Source organism: Odontomachus brunneus, unplaced genomic scaffold (assembly GCF_010583005.1).
Source record: "Odontomachus brunneus isolate Ranch 3 - 2012 unplaced genomic scaffold, Obru_v1 Obru_scaffold_086, whole genome shotgun sequence".
NCBI classification, from domain to species: Eukaryota; Metazoa; Arthropoda; class Insecta; order Hymenoptera; family Formicidae; genus Odontomachus; species Odontomachus brunneus.
This window is the reverse complement of record NW_022639536.1, coordinates 262,489-269,365: the sequence shown is the minus strand read 5'-3', so window position 1 is coordinate 269,365 and position 6,877 is coordinate 262,489.

Genomic DNA, 6,877 nt, shown 5'->3' with positions numbered 1-6,877 from the left:
ACCTTTGCAAAATTTTTAAGTATTTGTAAGAACCAAAATTGTAGAACATTTAATACTAAATCTATCCATATATAATAGTAAAAATTGGTCTCGCTTTAATTGTTGGAAAACGACGTGATAACATCGTGCTATAGGCGCTAGATAGATATATCGTTTCCCAACGATTAAAGCGAGACCAACTTTTACTATTATATATGGCTCGATTTTGTATTCAATGCTCTACAATTTTCACCCTTACAAAAACTTAAAAATTACGTGAAGCAAACGAGTAGAGGGGTGAGGAGTAAAAAATTTGACATTTTTAAAAAATGAAATACACCGTTGCAAAGAGTAATTCATTATTATTACTCGTTATTTATAAACAAAGTACGTTGTTACAATTACTTGAATACTTTGTGTCGTTCTTATTTTTTATAGCTAAATTAAATAATAAGGAGATAAAAGAGGAAGGAAAGAAAAGGAGAAGAAAAGAAAGAGAAAGGAGAGAATGTGCGAGAAGAAATGAAGAGGAGACAGAAAAAATGAAGATAAATGATAAGACGGTAAAAAAAACCATAAGAAAGCGAGATGGAAAGACAAAAGGAATATATGAATGAGTAAGAGAATGCATAAATAAAAGGACAGATAATAAATAAGTAAATAATTTTTTTGTCTGTTGCGATAATAAATAAATATTGCTTTACATAATATAGGATAATTTATAAGGATATAGAACTAGGATATATTTTATATTGTATGTAATTTCATTATTTTTAAACAAGGCAAGAAGAAAAAAAGAAAGAAAGAAAGAATAGAAACAATGAGAAGAAAAAGAGAAAATATAAGGAGAGACGATATTACACAGACAGTGAGATGATAAGTAAGAGAAAATAGAAACAAAGCAAGAAGATAGAAAATAGAGAGATGCAAGATAGTATATAGAGTAAATAGGAAAGGTTACTTTTTAAAAGTAATTCAATATTATTACTCGTTATTCATAAGAAAAGTACGTTGTTACGTTACATTTCATTATTAGAGAGAAAGGAAGTGACAGTGTTGTAAAGAGAGAAAGGGAGAGACTGTGTGTGTGTGTGTGTGTGTGTGTGTATATGTGTGCGTGCGTGCGTGCGTGCGTGCGTGCGTGCGTGCGTGCGTGCGTGCGTGCGTGCGTGTGCGTGTGCGTTAGCGCGTGTGCGTGTGTGTGTGTGTGTGTGTGTGTGTGTGTGTGTGTGTGTGTGTGTGTGTGTGTGTGTGTGTGTGTGTGTGTGAGGGAGAGAGAGGAAGGGGAGAGAGGGGAAGCGGGAGAAACAGAGAAAGAGAGTATGCAGTAAATATTGAACTATTAGAAGAAAAACAGTAAGAAAAATAAATACGGTGAGAATAAAAAGATGAAAAAGAAAAAAGGAGATATATATTACGATTACCAATTTACCGACTCGTAATTTATTAAATTAAGTAGGCTGTATAGACGTCGGAATATAAATAATAAAATAATAAATTAATAAATAATAAATAATAAATAATAAAATATAATAAAATTAAATATGTAGGATGCGATATGATTTATGCATAGTTACTTTTAATGTCCGGGCAAGAACGAATGATTTGTGGGCATGCGCCAGGGCGTGGGACCCAAAGAAGATAGGAGGTTGACGGGCGTGAGTAGAGAGAGGAGAGGAGAAGGAAAAGAGGAGGCGAGCGTCGCTGGTCATTCGACACTATTTTTGTATCCGAATTATCCTACAATTAAACGACCATCCTACAATTTGGGGGCTCAGCCAGGATATAGTGCGTGGATCAGCGAGGAAGTGACGAGAAGAAAGACGAAAGACGTAAAGAAAGACGACGCCGAGAAAGATGAACGACGCTAAGAAACACGAACGACGCCGAGGAAGACGAACGACGTCGAGGAAGACGAACGACGCCAAGAAAGACAAACGACGCCGAAAGGGACGAACAAAACAGAGAAAGACGAAAGACGTAGAGAAGGGACAAAAGTGATTTTTTTATACATCTCAGAAAAGTGTATCGATTCGAGATCATTTCGTGAGCATCGGAGGTGCGATTGTAAGATTGGCGACGACATCGAAAATGTAACTGCGCGACTAGTGACGACATCGAAAGAGTGATTACAAGATTAGAGACGACATCTGCGACGGCATTGGGCGTAGGATTGCAAGAGGGTATACCGACATCGAAACGGTAACATGGAGAACCTCGCACAAGTCGAGACTGTCAAACAGAAGATACGCACAGCGTCGACTGCTGCTACTACGGCGTTGCACAAATTTATTTTTGGAAAAGAAGGTGACCGAAAAAATAAACAACGTCTTAGAGATTTTTTAGGGTTCATGTTCCGAAAGGATACACCTGAATACGTGAGTAAATTGGAATTCGGACAAGGACTCACAATTGGTGATTTGATATCGTGTTGCCATATTCTTGGTCTAGAATACGATGGTGCTAAAGAGGAAATAATTGTAAGGCTTCTAAATAGGTTAATGGACCTGAACACACTTGTATCGACGCATGATGAAGATGATACCGAAGGAGAAGACGACGAGAAGAATGGCGAAGCTGACACAGCAGGAAATGGTGAAGAAGAAGGTGAAAATGTGGAAAGACGTCCAGTTAGAGAAGGCGGTCAAGCACGCATGAAATTTGCAATGACGTACCGGGAGGTAGAAGATTCAATTAAAACCTTTAGTGGTAAAGATGCATATCCAGTGGAAAGGTGAATATCCTATTTTGAAGATACGGCAGAATTATTTGATTGGACAGAGTTACAGAGGGTGGTCTTTGCAAAAAAATCATTGTCAGGACCAGCCAAGATGCTTGTTGAAAGTGAAAGTGTTATCAAAACGTGGAAGAAACTAAAGACAATCCTTCAAGACGAATTCGCCGATAAAATAAATAGCGCGCAAATCCACGACATGTTGGTTAAGAGAAAGCTGAGAAAAGAAGAAACGCTTCAGGAATATTACTATGTAATGAAAGAGTTAGCGACTCGAGGTAAAATTGAATCAGAAGCGCTCATTCAATATATAATTGATGGCATTACTGACGACATACAAAATAAATTAGTGCTCTTCTGGTGGAATGAAGAAGCTAGCGGATTTTAAAGAGAAGCTGAGAGTGTATGAAACTATACGCAAGAAGAACGCGGAAAGAGGAAAGATGACTCGAAATAGCTACCACATGGAAAAAAAAATGGAAGGAACCAGGAAGACGACCACTGTAAAGAAGACCGAAAAGGAACAAGATGTCGAGACGCGATGTTACAATTGTGAAACAAAAGGACATAAATTTAAAGACTGTAAGAAAAGAGAATTAGGTAAAAAGTGCTTTAAATGTCAAAAATTCGGACATATGGCGAATCAATGTGACACAGCAAATGAGGGTAAGACAGATAGACGAATATCCGTAATTAATACGATCACGTTGCCAACGACGAGTAGAATGTCTAAACAAATAATGGTCAACGGAACGCGTTTAAGCGCATTGATCGACCGGTAGCCAGGTCACCGTGATGCGCGAAGATATTTATAATAAGGTTAGACCGAATAAGTTAGTGGGCGATATCATTTATCTGACGGGTTTCGGGAAAAACGAAGTACGTTCTTTAGGATGCTTTGAAACAGTTGTTGAGATAGATAGTGAACAATTCCCTTGTACTATACACGTTGCTCCAAATGAAGCTACAAACACAAATGTTATAATCGGTAGTGATATTTTAGCCACATCAGACATGACTATTAACTCGAACGGAATAACAATTAGTAAAGAGTCATCTACTAGGTTTCTAGCGCAAATTAACGTTGCCGAGGAACCATCACCGGAAATTGGGAGTACGAATCCTTCAATTTGTGAGGAGGTTAAAGCAGTTGTTAAGTCATATCAACCCAATAAGTGCAAGACAACTAAAGTGAGTATGCGTATCGTCCCAAAAGAGGAAAAACCAGTTTATCAAAAACCGCGTCGGTTGCCTGCACCTGAACTTGAGATAGTTGAAAAGCAAATCGCCGAATGGCTCAACAAGGGTATAATAGAAGAATGCACTTCTGAGTACGCCAGTCCAGTAGTCGTGGTAAAAAAGAAAGATGGGTCACCGCGTGTGTGCATTGATTGCTAGGAAGTTAAATAGGATTATAGAAAAGGATGGACACCCTCTACCCTTGATTGAAGATTTGTTAGACAAATTGGAAAATGCTCGCGTGTTTACTACATTAGACCTAAGAAACGGATTCTTTCATGTATCAGTAGAGAAAGAAAGTCGGAAATACACATCATTTGTTACGCACTGCGGTCAGTATCAGTTTTTAAAAGTTCCCTTCGGACTATGCAATTCGCCACGAGTATTTCAAAGATTTATAAACGCGGCTTTTTGGGATCTAATTAGACAACATGTAGAATTACTCTATATCGACGATTTAATCATACCAGCGGCAAACGAACAAGAAGCATTAGATCTGTTGTGAGTAGTATTCAAGATAGCTAGTGACTACGGGTTGCAGGTAAATTTCAAAAAGTGTCAATTCATAAAAAGGTCTATAGAATTTCTAGGTCACATAATCGAAGGAGGGAAGATCTATCCTTCACCGGGAAAAATTAAAGCAGTGATGGATTACCCAGAGCTGAAAGGGTTAAAAGATGTTCAAAGTTTCCTAGGTTTATCGGGTTACTTTAGAAAATTTATACCTTCGTATTCAGTAATCGCCAAATGCTTGACTGATATGCTACAGAAAGATCAACAATACGTTTTCGATAACGAAGCGAGAAACGCGTTTTTACGACTAAAAACAACTTTAGTTAATAAACCGGTATTAAAGATATATCATCCCCAACATGAAACAGAATTACATACGGACTCAAGCATAGATGGATACGGAGCGATTTTGTTACAGCGAATACCTGATGATAATTTGATATACCCAGTATATTATATGAGTAAAAAACTAAAAAGGAAGAAAAGAATTATACTAGCTACGAGGTAGAAGTATTGGCGATAGTAGAAACACTTAAAAAATTCTGGGTGTACTTGTTAGGAATACAATTTAAGATAGTTATGGATTGTGCAGCATTTCAACGTACTATGTGTAAGAAAGAATTAACTAATCGCTAGATGGGCCCTATCACTAGAAGATTTTGATTATAATATAGAACATAGTACAGGAAAGCGTATGAGGCATGTTGACGCCTTAAGCAGACATCCCATAATGACGATAACGAAAAATATAATTATTCCACAAATTAAAAGTCAACAAGAAAAAGACGACGAAATCAAAGCACTGATGGAGATTGCAAGAGATAAATCTTACGACAATTATTATGTAAGCGGTGACACTCTATAAATTTCAGGACGGCCGAGATTTGCTTGTCATACCTAGAGCGTTGGAAACTGATATTATCCGGACGATACATGATAAAGGACATACTCCTGCTAGACGAACAGAAGAATTGATCCGTCAAGAATATTTTATGCGTGGTTTAAAGGGTAAAGTTGAACAACCTATAGCCAGTTGTGTGCCGTGTATAATGATGAACCGTAAAGAAGGCAAACAAGAGGGGTACCTATATCCGATTCCAAAACCTGATACGCCATTACACACATATCATATTGATTTTTTTTGGGTCCTTTAGACTACTAATAAGAATTATAATCATATGCTTGCTGTAATAGATAGTTTTACTAAATTCGTTTGATTGTATCCGACTAAGAGTACCACGACGCGCGAGGTTGTTAGTAAATTAGATTCGCAAAAACAAGTGTTCGGAAACCCGAAGCAAATCGTGACTGATAGGGGAACAGCCTTCACTTCCCAGGAATTTAGGGAATATTGTGAAACCGAGGATGTGAAACACTTAACGATTATTACCGGATTACCAAGAGCGAATGGCCAAATAGAACGATTGAATAGAACAATCATACCTGTACTTTCCAAGTTGTCGATTGAGGATCCTACCAAATGGTTTAAGCATGTTGGAAGATTACAACGAATCTTAAATTCAACATATCATCGGAGCATACATTTCACTCCCTTTAATTTACTATTTGGCGTAAAGATGTTTGATGAAATTGATTTAAAGTTACGAAAAATGGTAGAGCAGGAACTTCAATCACAATTTGAGGAAGAGCGTAACCACCTTAGAGCTCGAGCTAAGGAGCAGATCCGAAAAGTGCAATCCGAAAATTGTAAACGTATAACCTTAGACGTAAGACGGCAAGGAAATATGACGTCGGAGAACTAGTAGTAATAAAGGGTCCACTCAGTTGGGTCCAGGGAGAAAGCTGCGAGCGAAATATTTGGGGCCGTACCAAATCGAAAAGGCTAAACCCAATGATACCTATGATGTTGTCAAAGTAGGCGAACACGAAGGACCCACTCGCACATGTACCGAATATATCAAACCGTGAAATATCGTTAACCATAAGTGACTATATTTTTAAGTTTTACGTTATTACTAAGAAACAGATCTGTACTAAGTATTAGTAAGCGCGTTAAACTTTGTGATATCAAACAGAGTAAAGTTAGGTTTAGTTTTTAAAATAGAAACGTTGTTCAAATGCGTCATGCGAGGCGCATGATTGTTCAGAATGGCCGAATGTGGGATGCGATATGATTTATGCATAGTTACTTTTAATGTTCGGGCAAGAACGAATGATTTGTGGGCATGCGCCAGGGCGTGGGACCCAAAGAAGATAGGAGGTTGGCGGGCGTGAGTAGAGAGAGGGGAAAAGAAGGAAAAAAGGAGGCGAGCGTCGCTGGTCATTCGACACTATTTTTGTATCCAAATTATCCTACAATTAAACGACCATCCTACAAATATGATAATGTAAATAAAATAATAAGAGAGAGAGAGAGAGAGAGAGAGAGAGAGAGAGAGAGAGAGAGAGAGA